Below are 17,350 nucleotides of genomic sequence, written 5' to 3'. Positions count from 1 at the left end.
AGGATATACTTTTCTGAGTTGCAGGCCATATGCAGTGGGCTATGGCTGACCAAGATTGCAGATGACTGTAAGCTGGGTGCTGTCATCAGTTCCCCTAGTGATGTGGACATCCTCCAAGAGGGTGGAACCCAAACACATAACTGGTGCCAGAAACATGGCCTCAAACTGAATGCCAAAAAATGCATCATCATTCCCTTTGGGGAGAGTGATGTCCCCACAATGTATCACATTAATAACAAGGTCCTAAGCATGCAATCAGTCATGATGGACTTGGGCACCTAGGTTGAGAGCAAACTGACTTTTGACCACCATATTGCCTCCATTATATGGAAAGTTTTCTACATGACCCACCTCATTAGCAAGGGTATCTCATCCAGGTACAAGGTGGTCAGAACATCCCTGTATTCTTCCCTTATGAGACTCATCGAGTACAATGCCCATTTCGGCATGTACCTCACAAAGCACATGCATCAGCTGGAGAGACCACAGAGGATCCTCACTAGGAGAATCCAGGGCCTCAAACACTCAAACATCTACCTACACAGATAGGCTAGAGGCCCTGTCCCTCTAGTCAGTCTTCTACAGACTCCTCAGTGGTGACTTGTCTGGCATACAAAGCATTCTCAGACCCCACCTTGATGGGAATGTTGCATATCCACAAGTCTAGCTCCACCCGAGTAACCAGCATGCGTGCCCTCAACCTGGTGTGTAACATCAATAGGACTTGTTGGCAGGACCCCCTTCTATGGAATAGACTCCTGCTTCATGTCAAGCAGAGTACCTCATTAACGCTTTTTAAGCTCAACCTGGATAACTTGATGGGGACCAAAAATACACCCCTGGGATTCCACCTGTGTCCCTGCTGGATAGAGGCATTGAGTGATGACTTGATGGAACATGGGTTAAATTCTTGACTAAGCTTGTAAGGGCCTTATGGCCAATAGCCTAGTAACTTCCTATGATCCTATTATCTTATAATAGCCTTAGGCAACCATTTTAAAATATTCTGCTTTGACACAGGTTGTCCCTTCTTCTTACCTTTACAACATATGAACAGTTGATCAAAATATCTGAAAGATTTAGTTTAGTGAAGGAAGTACTTGAGTTGTCTGTGGGCATCCCAGGTTTGGAGTACCCTTTCCCCCTCATTTTTAGGTTCAGGAAAGAAAACTGGGAGATGGATAGTCTGGCTTAAACTCAGATACCACTTTAGGCATAAAAGAAGGATTAGGTCTCAAAGAAACCCTGTCTCTGTGGAAAATAAGATAAGATTGACTCACCATAAGAACTTGCAACTCACAAACCCTTATTGCAAAGGCCAGAGCAATCAGTAAAGCTATTTTTCATGTTAAGAACCTCAAGTCGCCCTGCTAGACAGGGGTCCAGGAAAGCAAATAATGTGGGAAGAAATAGCCAGGGAATTGTTATGGCTAGGCTTGTATAGGCCCTAGGGCTGATAGCCTAGTACCAACCTATGAACCTATGAACCTATGAACCTATGAAGTCAGCCAGATTAGATGGTTCAAACAGAGCAAGTGTTAGCTTCTCCAACACAAAACTAAGATCACAATGAGGAGCCACTGAGTACGTTGGAGTCCTCTAATGCACAACCTCTTTTAAGAACATTTTGACATGGCACTACAATGAAAGAGGAGGATCCATTTGCAGGCATGCTGGAATAGCTGATAAATGAACCTTGACAGAGGAATAAGAAAGGCCACAGGACAGTAGCTTACACAAATATTGTAAAACCAGAGAACAACTAGCCCTGAATAAGTGCTGGATATGTTGTTGTCACCAACTAGAAAACCTTTTGCATTTGCTAATATATGATCTCCTAGTTCATAGTTTCATAGATTAGCAGTAGGCTTACTGACCTTGGGGCTATTTCAAGTCTAGCCAATTATCTCATGTGAGAATCAAATCCTGCACCTTGTGTCTGTAAGGTGAACACCCTAACCATTATGTGAACCTCTCAACCCCTTTTTTGCTTTCATCCTCAGTAAACAGTTGCCTAAAAAGAATGAAGACCCTATCATCCAGGTAGTCTGCTGAAACTGATTGATGTAGGGGTGTATCAAACATCACTATTCTTGTGTGAGTAGGTCCAGTCTGTGATAAAGCTTGTGGTAATTGCCTCTGGCCATTTCTAAAAGAACAAAGAGCTACAGTTGCCTGGGCCAGAAGGAAGTCACCACAATGATCTTGGGGTCTTGGAGGATTCCTCCTGAATATTCAGAAGTACCCTGGATATTAGCAGAAAGGATGGAAAAGTGTACAGTAACCTTTCTTTTTAAGGAAAATAATAGGTATCTGTTTTCCAGGCCTTCTTGAATGGAGTTCTGTAACAGAATCTTGCCAATTGATTGTTCAAAGAAGAGGCAGTCAAGTCTTGGAAGACCCTCTGATCTAGTTTCCATTCAAGAGGGTCTGCCCCGGTCCTTCTCAGTTGAGCTGCCACACAGTTTCCCTCTGATGGAATGTAGGATGCCTGTAAAGTGAGATTATGCTGTGAAGCTATATCCCAAGCTAACATGGCTAGTCTACAAAAAGGGATGCAACCTGGTCCCCCCTTGTTGGTGATGTACCACATGACTGTGGTATTGCCTGTAACAACTTAAAGAGGACCTAGGGACTAAAGATGGTTCAGAGAATTGAATGCCTTGATTAGGGCAAGCATCTCTTTGATAGTTATGTGCTTGCATCTGTCCTTGGTGTCCTACACCACCTGCACTTTTATCCTTCCTGAAACTGCTTCCCAAGCAAATTCTGAAGTATCTGTGGTGACTGGCTGCTTTGGGTCAAGGAAGGAGAAGGAGAGACCTGGATTTAATGATATCAGTTATCTCCACCAAAATGTTTTTCTTCTGACAAGCCCAGCACAGGGATTTGAAAAGATAAAGGGTGTTGATGCTGGACTAAAGAGATTTCAGACACTACTGTATCTTTCTCATGTGGAATCTTGCCAGGGGTATTATGAGAATCATGGATGCCATGAGACCAATAATCCTAAGGTATTTTCCTCGTAGTGACCGAAGTCCAAATGAAAAGAAACATAGAGGAGCTCTCTGAGCATGTAACCCAGGCCGGTATGACCCTGACCTTGATTAGCATCTTACCCTCACCAAGAATGATGCCACAAGATGATCAATTTCAACAATTGGCTTAAGTATTGGTGTCATTCAAAGGGGATCCAATGCCTGTCACATCTAGGGGCAGCTGGCTGACTAACAGGAAAACTACAGGCAGTGACACACACATACTCTAAAGCAGACAGAACAGGAGCAATGGGTGTAGGTTCTGGAAAATCACTCTGTAGCAACTCATATTTTCTGAGGGACTGAGAAACCTCAGTGTTCTCCCTTTGAAAACACCAGCACATTCTAATGGAAGTATAAGAGAAAGAGACCCCCCCCCCCCCCCGAGGAAGAATTAGAAACTGAGCTCTCCTCTGAGTCTGAATCAGAATTCTGAGGGAAACAAACATTGCATCCATCCCTATATCTTCCTGTACAGATTTAGAATCTTGAATCTCTTCTGTAAAAGAGGAATCTCTCTTTCTTTTACCCGAATCTACTTTATAAGAAGAATCAATAACCAGAATTAAATCCTGAGCCAGACCCAGTAAACTACTCCTATCCAAAGAAATTTGAGGAAATGTAGATGCATGCTTGGTTTTCTGTTAGTCTTTGACTGGAAAAATGGGGCCAATTGTGTTACTAATGACAGCAGCTGCTTCCCCAGGGTATGAGCACAGCATTTTGAGAGAACAGAAACATTTCCCTTGTTTCCTGTCCCAGGACTGACAAAGCATGGCTCTCCCTTGCTCACTGGGGGACTCCAACAGCCACAGAGGAAGTGACTAACTCTTGGCCCATACTGGCTGTAGGTACTCCACCAGAGGGATCCCAGGGTAAAAGATGAGTGGTCTAAGGTACAACAAATGGCCACTGCAGGGTCACCCACCTGTGACTGAGGCACATTGGTAGACTGCTGTGGTGGCAAGGACTGTTTGCTTAATATTTTTCTTTTGGTGGCAAAAATATGGACTGACTGTTGGACCTGTTGTCTGTTCCCTGGTGAGGCTGAAAATTGTGCCTCTTTCTCAGGGAAAACAAGCAGCCATTTCTGGTAAACACTACCAGTCCATAAATTTTACTTTTTTTGGCAGGAAAAAAAAACACTGTAAAAAGAACTTTAAAATACTATGCCAGCCCCACAAAAGAAAAATAAACAATTTCTCAACAGAAAAATCTTTTCAGTTACTTTTCACTACTTTTAAACCAACAAGTAAACATGAGTGCTCAATTTAAAAGTGCATTACAGTCTTAAAACAGTCTATCAAAATAAAACACTACTAGCTTTAACATCATTTTCCTTAAGAAGAAGGTAATCAAACATCAGTAAAATTAAGAAAATGGAATTTATACCCCCCCCAAAAAAAAAGTCATCTGCCCAGCAAAGAAAAGCCCAAACCTACTGTTGATCCCCAAAAGCCTCAGAAGAACATGCTCTTCAGTGGCAGGAAAGCTCTGAAGGGCTTCACGCCCAGATTTGTCTTTTAGTCAGCTCAGGTCAAGCTGATTGAGAGTTTGGCTGTGTTGATGGCATTCTGAAGCTTTGGAAGCTGCCTGTCTGTTATATCCTTGGCAGGATTTAACCCATATAGTCAAGACAACTGCAGCAGTGATCAATATGATGAACATATGTAATTGCCAAAACATCCACACTGCACCTGGCAAAAACTCGTGCATGTTATTTTACAGTCTATATGAAATAGATGGTTGAGAGTTACATAGTCTTTTTTGGCCATTAGAATGCTGTCTGTTTCGTAATATGCAGAATGTTTTCTGGCAGATTTTTCAGAAGACATAATATCATGTTACATAGACATATTCAGAAGTTCCAGAACTGTGACATTTTTGCATTCTGGGGTACATAATGGCTTGAAGGACTTTCTTACATAAGCCAGTAAATGGAACATATGGCAAAGCAAAAAATTCTGTTTCAAGGAATTCTTTCAACAGACTGTATATTTTTCACATTGAAGAGCACTGTTTTATTCACTGCTCTGTACATAAACTGCCACCAGGTTATTACACTGTTGTTTTTTTTCTGCATTACCACATGGCTTTTTTTTTAACAAGAAACATCTTAATTAAATTATCAGTTACGACAAAGGCAATGTTACATTTATAGAAATGAAAACAAAAAATATTGACATATATTTTGTTGCAAACATTATATATCACTTATAATCTATCCAGCCATTATCAGTCAAACATTACATAGCTCATTCAAATCCTGTCTTCTTTTAAACTTCATTCCTCCACTAAAATGTCATTCTACATGTATTGTTCCCACTGTTCCAATTTTTTTCTGTGTAATTTGCTCCTACCCTTTTCTAAAGATCCCATTTCCAGTTGTTTTATCTCTGTTACTATATTCACTACCTCCAGTACAGTTGGTTTAGACTTTGACTTCTATTTTCTAGTAACTGTTTTTTTGGCAGCCTCCAAAATTAGACTCAGCGAGGCCTTGCTATGTCTTGGCAATTTCAATTCTGTATCATACGTCAAAAAATCATTTCCTTAGTTATAACAATCTGCTTATGCAGTATTTCAGATAAAGTAGTCTACAAGGAATTTTTAAAGTTTGTCAACTCATGACACTTCTAAAAATGTGTTCCTAATTATCTCTTTCTTCCCCATCACACCTCCAAAAAGTCTACTTGGGGTATAAAAGTACATATCCTAAATCTTCTTCACTTTGTTGCATATTTAGGATACACATATACATATATATATATATATATATATATATATATATATATATATATATATATATATATATCTCCCATTGTTTCTTTGTGAATTGCTTAACCAGTCTGTCTCCCAATCCTTTCTAACCTCCTCTTGTTGATTTTTGTAGTTATCATGGAGTATTTTATATGCTCTACTAAGTATCCCCTTTTTAAGAGAAGCTACTGTTCCAGATTCTACTAAAATCTCTACCAGTGCTGGTCGTTCACTTGGGATCCTGCTATCTCTTTCTCTTTGCCAATACTTTGATATCAATCCTTGATAGGAAAGACTATCTCTAGTCTAGTCCAAATAAATTCTTGGCCTCTATCCGTCCTATTACCTTCCCTCCCTAATTATTTTCTCCCAATAGCTTGGTCTTTTGCCAGGTTTCTCCAGTAAATTTAGCTCCCTCTTGCCTATTATCTGTGCCCCTAATTACAATTATCCCTATCAGCAGAATCTCCATTCTTCATTCCTGTGTTGGCTTAGTTCTTGGAATACTTTCAGATATACTATTCTATATGGTTGTTGTTATTCTCATTGAGAATCTGCATGCAAAATCACAGTCTCTCCATATTTCTTGAGGTTCCCACCTGTCTCATCATCATCCCTTCCCACTTTGAATTATAGCTTTCTACTTGTGCTATGTATAGGAGCCTTAACTGTGTTGCTCTGAAATACCATCTCAAATCAGGTAATCCTTAACCACCTTGTTCTAGTGGAGGAATCAGCTTATCCCACTTGAACCATGCCATCTCTCTCTCCTAGATAAAACCCTTCAGCTCTTTATTAAATGTTATCCATAACTTCTCCTCTGGTTGATACAAATATGCCTGACCTGTGTATAAAACTAAAGGGACTAACAAATTTTGACTGTTTGTATCGTGCTATCCATAAAACAGAGTTTCCAATATCTCAGTTTTTGAATTATCTTTTGTTTAGTCTCTTCCCACATATCCTTACCACACAACTGTTGTATACGAGTTGCATAAGTTAACTTGTAGAACTTAAAACACACACACACACACACACACACACACACACACACACACACACACACACACACACACACACACTAACCCTATACCCTTCTGTAGCCCTTACTCTGCCTCTAACCTGCAAACACTTGAACACACTATTCCATCTCATTAACCTTCACTGCAAACATTCAGGCTTCCTGATTTCAACATCAGCAGCATTTGACAAAGAGTGAAGTCATTCATATTCTACGCTCCTCAAAACATTGTCAACAATGTTGACAGAACTGTCATTGGAACAACTGATCAACATGTAGATACATGCAGGTAGACTTAACATGTTTAAAGGCAACTTTATGTATGTGTGTATGTATGTGTCTATGTCTCTGTCTATAGAGAGAGAGATCTGTCTTTATACACAAAATGAGAAAAAGTGGGTTGAAGCCAGTGCTGTTGTAATGTACTTACATGTGTAAATTTTTACGGATAGTCATGGAGGTCATTCATCTGGACAAAGTTGTGAATGTGTTCTTGTCAACATGGAAATCGTCAGGTCTATTTTTATCAGTTCCCATTTTTAACCAAAAAGCATTAATGGATTTCAGTAAGAACGCATCAGCATGTGTTAAGGAGATTTCTCCATATCGGTTTACTATCAAAATGTGGAAAATCAAAGTAATTTCCACCATTGATTGAACCAGTTTGCTGAAATTGGTAATAATGAATTACAAAAATTTCGGAAATGGTAATACAGATTCAACATTTGAATGCTGAAAGTTCCATTGTCAAAACTCTGAGATCGCACTACAGTGAGAAAAGGGTACACTTCTCGATCCCCACTGTAGTGTGATCTGTTATCAGAACGTCGGTTCTTCCACATTAACAAATGCATCTACTATTCGCTAATGTGGAGTCAAACATAATCTGAATCGACATTACATGAACTTGAAAACAGGGTTTCAACCTTCCAAGCTTCTCATAAGTGCCGATCTAAATTTTGATAGTAAACCCTCCATAGCTCAGTGTTATGTGATCTTTGATACTAGATGGTATATTTAAAGATATAGGGATACAAGAGTATAGGAAATACTGTTATTTCACTTTTTTTTGTTGAAGTCAAAGAAGTGTTACTTCAGTGCTCTGTATGTAACATAAGGGTTTGCAGTGTTATTTATTTTTGATGTTTAACTGTGTGTGTGCGTGTGTGTGTGTGTGTGTGTGTGTGTGTGTGTGTGTGTGTGTGTGTGTGTGTGTGTGTGTGTGTGTGTGTGTGTGTGTGTGTGTGTGTGTGCATGATTAATAACTAACTGATGGATTAAACAACACACACAGAATAAATTATATATTAAAAAATGCACTGCAGATTTTAAAACAGTGCAATAGAATAGTGGCCACAGGTTATCTGACATGATGTAAGATGATTTCTAATTCTGAAGTGAGCATCAAACATTTTTTAGCATGATCAGTTTCTTGCTTTAAGATTTTCTTCTGTATCAGCCATATAATAATTGCTATATGGAATTATCTAGTTAATTCCAGTAGAAGATTGTTTAACTTTGATCTGGTATCCATGTACTTAACATTATCCTTTTAACTTTTAGAGTACAGATATATAATAAAAGCATCCTTGAAGAAATACACAACTAGTCTGCATCTGGCTGTCACTAAAGCCAATACATTTTCTGAGACTGATAGTATCAGTAAATCATTTTGTCTTTCCATTCTATTTTGATTGTGTATCTATTAATTGTTTTGATAACAGGTGAAATCTTAGCTCACTGTATGGATATAACTGATCTCAGGAAGTGGGATTGATACACTGCAATTGCTTAGATTTGACACCACACATTTGGAAGGTTATATACTGCCAGAGTTTCATGTTGCAGAAAATAGTCTATGACATGCAGTCTATCACACCAAAGTCATGGGTCCCTCTTAGTTTAATTTCTCCAAGTTTTTTGGGTTTCATATACCATGATGGGAATGGATCCCACTCCTATGTCAAATTATAATGAAATTTGTGAAATTAGTATTATTTCAGTCTTTGATGTTAGCCATAAATGTTCTTCCGCAATTCGTATGGAGTTACAGTCATGGGTTCAGTATTTGCAGTTGTATATAACAGAAAACAAAATGCATGGGGTGGCCTTAACACAAGATTTCTGTATTATAATCATAGGGACATGGTAACTGTATAGTGATCAAAGATTTCACTCAATTGCCTCCAGCTGGAAGAGGAAACACAGTCTGCTGTGCAAGTTCAGAAAGGTCAGATATAGTATTTTCTTCACATACGTGTTACTCAGGTAGAAAATATTTATGCTGAAGGTAGTACTCAGTCAAAATCACCAGACATCAGTTTTGTAGAACAAAGTGTTTGCTATATGTGAGACAAACAAAAACACAAACAAAAAAGCTAGTACAGGAGGAGAAGTACCTATACTGCATTTCCGCATCTATATTACAACGTCGAAGTGTCGTAATATCGAACACCTAAACATCAACCCGTATTCTTTGGAACGCATTTACTCGAATCGATGAATACTTACAGGGCAAAAAAACTTGCCCTGCAATCCCATGTAACTAACCTAAAACAACCCTCCCCACACTCCCCGACGTGGGGGCTGTGCCCCCCACATCCCCCCTAACTAAATATACCAACTTTAAGATCACACTACAGTGGAGAAAAGGGCAACTACATAGGTATAGTAGGTGGCCAACGGCATCTTTGCCCTGGAAGTATTCATCGAGTCGCATACATGCGTTTCGATGAATACATGTCGATGTTTAGATGTTCGATATTACGACATTTCAACATCGTAATATAGAACTGCATTTTCATATATGGAGAAGAATTCCATTCTGATACCCCATGCAAATGATACTAACAATCTGAACTTGCTGAACATGCATGGTCTGTTCTTTCAGATCCTTCTCTGAAACTTACCTGTTTCCTCTGATAATCTGGTATGACACTGCATTCATGAGCTGTAGTAAGAACCACTGTCAAAATAACAAGAGAAACAGACAATACACAGGACAACCCAGACCATCTGGTCAGAAAATTCACTTTGGTTAAAGCAAAGACTTCTTGGTCTCAGGCCTTCATTTTCTCATGGTTATTTAAGAGAGTCTTATGTCTACCCTTTCATTCTGTACATAAGTCTGTTTCTGCCTTTTTTTTTTTCTATTTTACTCTGGTACAAAAAATAAGCCCCTCTCTTCCTTCTCCACGGCATCACTATCTTATTCTTTTCTTCTGTCTCTCGGACCACCGTGCTTACTTTCTTATAAAAAATATCTCACTTCTGCATTTAGCAGTGTCTTTATTTAGTATATGTTTATTCATTTTTTAACATATATTAGACAATGTATAGTAGTATAATAAGACACAAAAGTACATAAGAATACAAACTGGGAAAATCTAATTTAATACAAGCTGATCATAATAAAAAAGGCAGACATTTATGTCTTTTCAGTCATTATTCATTTGATAGTTTCTACACTTTATTCACTTATATACAAACTCATTTGCCTTTTTCTAACTCATTTTGTCTCATGGCTGATTTAAGTCCATTAGCCTTCTACTGCTCCAACTACAATTTCGCTTCTGTCCATTGGAGTCAACTACAACGCAATAGAAATAATCTAGAGCTGGGTGTGGGTAAACCAGGCATTACCAGCACCCAGTCATAAATTATTGCTGTTATACAGCCGTGTTTACTTTTGCATAGTATAATGTGTTTATTTATTCATTGTATATGTTAAGCTGTGTTTTCTTCCACTTTACAATATAAAATACATTCCTACACTTTTGCTTTTTGGTTTATAGTGTTTCCCCAATAATTTTGGTTCAAGTTATACACTGTTTTATTTTTTTAATTCTGAATTGTGTTTTTCTTAGAAGTCACTAAGAATTAAGGTAAGACCTTGTTCAAGAGTGATAACTTAATAAATACTGTACTGAATTTGCTATTCGGAAGCTGCAATGTTTCTTGCCTTCATTTTCAGAAAGGGCTATTACCAGGGTTAAGTCCTAACACAGTTATTTTCCCTATGAAGGTAGTCCTTTCTAATTCAGAGACAGGCCCTCCTAAGGGATTCTACCCAGTCTGTAGAATCAACACTATGGGCCATCTTCTTAATCATGCTACATACTAACGGTCATTATATGGAATGTTCTATAGTAATTAACCAAGTGCTTCCCCCCAGAAATGCCTGCAGTAAGGCACTTAGCTGAGTCATTCGAAGAACTGCTTGGCTGTGGAAATTAGCTCAGCCAGATGAGTTAACTAACTTAGCCAAAAGATTGTGTTGACTCATTACTTTCAATAGGTGAGATTGCATTAGAGGCAAGTGCCAGGGAGTTTAGCAGATATTTAGTGGGGGAGGTGTATGCATGTGTGTATGCATATGAATGCATATGCAAATGTAATTTTGCTATATATATATATATATATATATATATATATATATATATATATATATAGGAACATTAAATAAATTTCACATTCTAGTATATTCTTTAGTTGAGTCTAAAGTTTTCTAAGAATGACAGAGTTATTACTATCTCTGTCAATGATCAAAACTCACTTCCTAGACATTGAAAATAGTTTCCTTCACCAGTAGCAAACCTTTGCTGAAGTGCAATGCACTTTCATTTTAGAGGTTTCAAATATTAGTTTTGTATTATGCAAACATTCCACTTGACTTAAATATTTCTAGACATTTCTTTAATACTTGAATCAAAAATACCTGGTATATAATTAAATTATCTACAAAACTTTTTATTTCCTGACATTGTTTTAAATGTAGCACTGAAAGTACCCAGCATAATACAATCATTAATAATAAAGCAGAAAAAGTGACTGCAAGCTTTAGTTTAAGGTCTTGAATTTCTGAATCTCTTAGGTTTTGTGTCAAAATTTAGATAAGAACTTGCTATTAATAACAGGGATAATATCCTTGTGTTATTGGTTACTGACCTGCATTTGTTTTTCACATAATAGACAATATGAATTGTTCTAAGTTTCTATACTTCTGACTTGCAAGGTGACAAATGAAGGACACTGCTTCAAAGGTAAAAGTGTAAATGCTCAAACACATGATTTGTACTTTTGTCTGATTTTTTTCCTCACCTGGTCAGCTTTTGGGTGATAACATGCAACAAGAGTTGATTTGATGAATTGTCTTTTGAAATATTATACCATATCAACTATAATTTAATTAGAAATAAGGCAACTATATCTTTATGAACACTGATGCTTAATAAACAAGGAAATGGTACCCTTAATTTTCAAGTGTAATTTCTGGCCATTACCCTGATTTTATTATAATTTTATTGTAAACTTATGCATATCAAAAACTCAGACAGACACTAGGCACAGACCACTTGCTAAGCAAGGGTTCTTTTCTAAAATGCCTAATTCCATGAAAATTCCATCCTTTTCTAATACTTAGTCCAGGTTTGAGATTTGCTGGTATTTTTCCCCAAAACGGAAAATAAGTATCCCTGCTGATAAACATAATTGGAAAGACTGCACATTAGTTATTTCAACTACAAAATAAGCCCAGCGAGGGGTGTGTTAAAGTTAGAGCAGAAGAAAAGCTGATACTGAATATTTAATAAAACTTCCTGTGACTGGCAGATCAGCCAAACTAAAATGTGCATTTGATAATTAGGCATGCTATGTTTTTTCAATACATTTCATAATGCAAATAATCCAGCAGAACTGCATTTACTTGAAATGTGTTTGACTAAACCATCGACATATCCCCTTCACACTAGGACTGGCAGCAAACTTAATATTTTCTCAGACGTCTACAGTTAATGCAATGTTTGAGGTGGGATTCATAAAAAATGATACACAAGTCATAAATCTGCATTTTAATGCACAGATGTTCTATAATTCAAGTACAAATATAAAATGAAACAGAAGCGAGATGCATAATGGGTACATTACACAAAATAAAACTAGTTAGAGCACTGTAATGAAGATATGCTGCACAGAAACTATTGTTCTCAGGTTCATAGTTAAGAACCAGATTAGCTGCATTGTGGGCCATTTTAAGCATAGCCAACTTCCCTCAAAGGTGAGAATGAAACCCTGTATATTGTGTCTGTAAGGAAAACACATTAACCATTATGCTTACTCCCTGTGTCATATTCTATTGCCAGCTTCATATAAAACCACATAATAAACGATGGTCCACTTGTATGTATGTGACTGACGTTGGATTGCATGGCCTTCCATTCCAAGGGAGACAGATGCTATAACATTTACAGGACTGGCACTGTGGTACTAGGATAATGCAGTGGCAAAGATGGACACAGTTCATGCCATCCCTTGCCATCCTACAGTCAAGACAGACTTGAAACATCATCTTGTACCTGATTTGTGCCATGGATTGCATGAACCTGATTCCCTTAAGGCTGTTCACATAACCCATCCCCTAAGAAACTAGGATTTTAATAGCCTACTGCACCCACCCTTGTAATGTGAATGCTTAAAGGCTACTTCATGTACTCTGGTTACAGGACAGCAATCAACGTCTTCAATGATTCCGGATGTATTCCTCAGCCTCATGCCATGGCACATGTGACAGTGCATAATATCCTGCAGGGCTGTGTTCTGGAATGGAACACCACCGAGACTCACTAAAAAGGCCAGCAAGGCTACACTTGCTATTATATAGACAAAATTAAATCAGTTTTGGTCATCATCACCTGGGTATCTGGTATGGCATGCATCAAAACAATCAGGTGCACAGGGTGACAGAGGATGACAAAATGAATGGACATAAGCAAGTGTAAGACGTAAGTATCTCTTCCATAGATGATGCTATCCTCCCACTATATCCACAAAAGATGGCCGCAATCCACCATCCTCAAAATGTAGCCAAAGATATGTGCAACAGTGAAATATGTTCAGTAGTGGAGACAGTGGCTAAGCTATGACAGGTGGTGCTCATGTGCCTAGTTATGTATTATGGCTCTATAGTACCATACCAACAATGCCAAGAGAATAAACCTTGCTTGTGCAAAAAACTGACAGAAAAGCACACGCATGCCTAATGCACAGTGTTGATAAGCAAGGATGACACAGAATAGTACAACAAGGTGTGACCCTGATTCCTCTTTCACTGATCACCACATGCCATGGATACAATTGACAATATCTGTTGGGCTAGCATGTAATGTTATAATAGATAGCAGATGCATGTGCTCCATTCATGCAATATATGCTACCAAATGTGGACCCCCATACAAAAGCAATGCTCCACAATTCAGTTGCCCATCTCAGGTGAGGACTGTGCAGTCCTGTTAGTGCATACTGTGCATTAGGATACTCATAAACAATAAATGTGCACAGATACAGTACATGAGTATGTGTGCATCACACAAGACATGTTCACCATAGAAATATAGGACTTGGTTAGGCAACAGCTCTCTGCATCAGAGACAGTCCAGAGTACTTTGGTCTAACACTCTTATACTCCTTAAATCTCTAAACTCCCCAGTCAGTCCCTACCCTCTCTTCTAATATCTATCCTACCCTACTCATCCATGTCTCTTCCACACTATCTCACCTCATTTACATGTCTTTTCCTTCTTACCACTCTGTATAATGCAACTTCCTATTCCTCTACCACACTACCCTCCTCTTTACCACTCCCCTCCCCCTCTACTATCTCCTATCCCCGACCTTCAACTCTCCATTTTTATTTAATATCTCCCTCCCGCCTTCAACCAAATCCATTTCATTACTTTAAACTAAAACTCCACACAGTCTACTTAAAATCTCCCTCTTTCAAAGTTAAATTACATCTCCCTCTTACTTTATTTCTCAATTCTAAGTTTCATCTACTCTATCCTTTCTCTTGGCTTGTTCTTGCAGGAGATATCCATCCCAACCCTGGGCCAACACCTACTAACAATCTCTCTCCCACTACCTCCACTAATAGACACAGCCATAAATACCTTAAATTCATTACCATCAATACCCAGAGTATTAATAACAAAATAACAAACTTCCATGCCTGGCTAAATCTTACTGCACCTGACGTAGTAGCAGTAACAGAAACCTGGCCAAAACCCCAAACTACTAACTCTGAGATTTTACCACCTGGCTTCCAAGCTCTTAGGTCTGATTGCCAAAACAAAAAAGGAGGTGGTGTAGCCTTGGTCTACAATTGCCTGCTAAATCTCAGACCATACCAAAATCCCATTCCTAAATTTAATAATGCAGAACTAATCATAGGAATCCTCAAAATAAACAACTTCAAAAGTATCTGTGTAATAACCATCTATATCCCTCCTGGAGACAACACCACCACCCTTGAGAATATTCTCTGTTGGGCGACAAACAATATCAAACAGGAGACTTACATTCTAGGTGATGTCAATATTGATTGGAATACAATTAATAATAATACTCCCTCTCAGTCTATCAATCTTTATAATTTTACTCAATTAATAAACAACATTACCAGACCTAACAAAACTAACCCTCCAGGGTCCATCCTGGACTGGATTCTAGTCAACCACCCTAACAATATCTCCAACTCTGGTACCTTACCAGACTCAATAAGTGATCATCTCCCAGCCTTTATTAACCGAAATACCCAACAGCTCCCACACCAACATCAATATGCCCACTCTCGTAACCTAACTAATTTTAACCCTTCAGTATTCTCTGAAACCCTTAAACTAACAAACTGGGATTCACTAAACAATCTTCCCCTAGATGAAGCCCTAGAAGTCTTCAATACTACCTTCCTTAAAATCCTAAACTCCCAAGCCCCTCCTCGAACAAAACGAATAAAGTTCAACTCTGCCCCTTGGCTAACTAAGGACACTAAAACTCTAATGCTACAAAGGGACAAAACTTGGAAACAATACAATAAAAATAAAAACACAGCTTCTTTACTTCAATTTAAGCAACTCCGCAATCTTGCCAAAAAACTTATTATGAAAGATAAAAAATCATACTACAACAAACTTCAGTCTACTCTCACAAATAATCCCAAAAAATTCTGGAATTCCATCAATTCCCTCTTACAGCCAGGTACTAAATCCAATCCCTGTCTGGACAACAGTAAGACTGACACAGAAATTGCAACACTCTTCAACTCCTTTTTTACCAGCTCCATAGCAGAACTGACTAAATCCTTCTCCACTTCCACCCCCATCCCAAACCCAAAGCCTTCTTCACCTTCCATCCCTCACTCCAGCTCTTGTAACCACCCTCCCACTTTTATTCTACAACCCGTGTCTACCACCAGTATCAAACAACTTCTTTCCAAACTCAAACCATGCTCCAATGCCCCCGATAACATCCCATCACTCTTTCTCAAGCTCGCAGCAGATGGCATCGCCATACCTATCAGCATTCTCATCATTAGATCCATCCAAGAATCTTATGTTCCCAAACTTTGGCGAGCTGCCCACATTCTGCCCCTCCATAAAGGAGGCAAAAATAATACCATTTCTAACTTCCGCCCAATAGCCATTCTTTCCCCAATTTCAAAAGTCCTTGAAAAATGTATCCACCAGCAACTCATGCCCCACCTCCTCAAAAACCATCTCCTCACTCCTACTCAACATGGGTTTTGGCCTGGCCACAGTACCATAACTGCTCTCCTTTCCTTCCTAGACATTGTCAACCATGCCCGTGACTCTGGAAATATTGTCTCCACTGTTCTACTTGACCTTTCCAAGGCATTCGACACAATATCCCACACACTCCTTCTCAACCACCTTTCTAACCTCAATCTCTCCCACAATTCCCTTTCTTGGTTCAAAAGTTATCTCTCAGATAGATCCCAAGCTGTGAAATGGAAGACTGGTACCTCAAAATTCTTACCTACCCCTACCGGAGTCCCTCAAGGCTCTATTCTCGGGCCTCTGCTCTTTAATATCTTTATCAATGATCTCCACTCTTCAATTCCTCATTCTCAAATAGTACAATATGCAGACGACTCCACTGTTATCTGCTCTGCCCCTAGCCTTCCCGAGCTTCAAGCCAAAACCCAATTGGCCTTCACAACCACAGAAAATTGGATGCTTCAAAACCATCTTTCCCTTAATGCCAATAAATCCCATATCATTCTCTTCTCCACCTCAAAAGCTCTGACTCTTGATAAGTCATCCTTTAAAATTTCCAGCCTCTCCCAGTCCCCAATGGAAGTTGTTAGTTGTGCAAAATTACTCGGAGTTACCATTGATGAACACCTGAAATTTAATACTCATATTTAACTAAACATAAAAAAAACACATCAGAAGCTCGGTATGCTTTATAGAAAGGCCAACTTTCTTACTCCATCTACAAGACAAACTCTCGCCACTACCTACCTTCTCCCTTCTCTACTGTATGGTGCTCCTCTTCTAACCAATCTCACCTCTTCTATCTCCTCAAAACTTGAAAGTTGCTACTACAAAATCACCAAATTTGCTACTAACTCCACTCATTCTACACACCATTGCATCTGCCTCTGTAGTCTCCAATGGCTAGAACTCCCTAATCACCTCGATTACCTCCAACTTACTACTGCACACAAACTAATTTT

This window comes from Protopterus annectens, chromosome 8.part0 (genome assembly GCF_019279795.1).
Source record: "Protopterus annectens isolate FY-2018-M chromosome 8.part0, PAN1.0, whole genome shotgun sequence".
Taxonomy (NCBI): Eukaryota; Metazoa; Chordata; order Ceratodontiformes; family Protopteridae; genus Protopterus; species Protopterus annectens.
Note: the sequence above shows the minus strand (reverse complement) of the source record.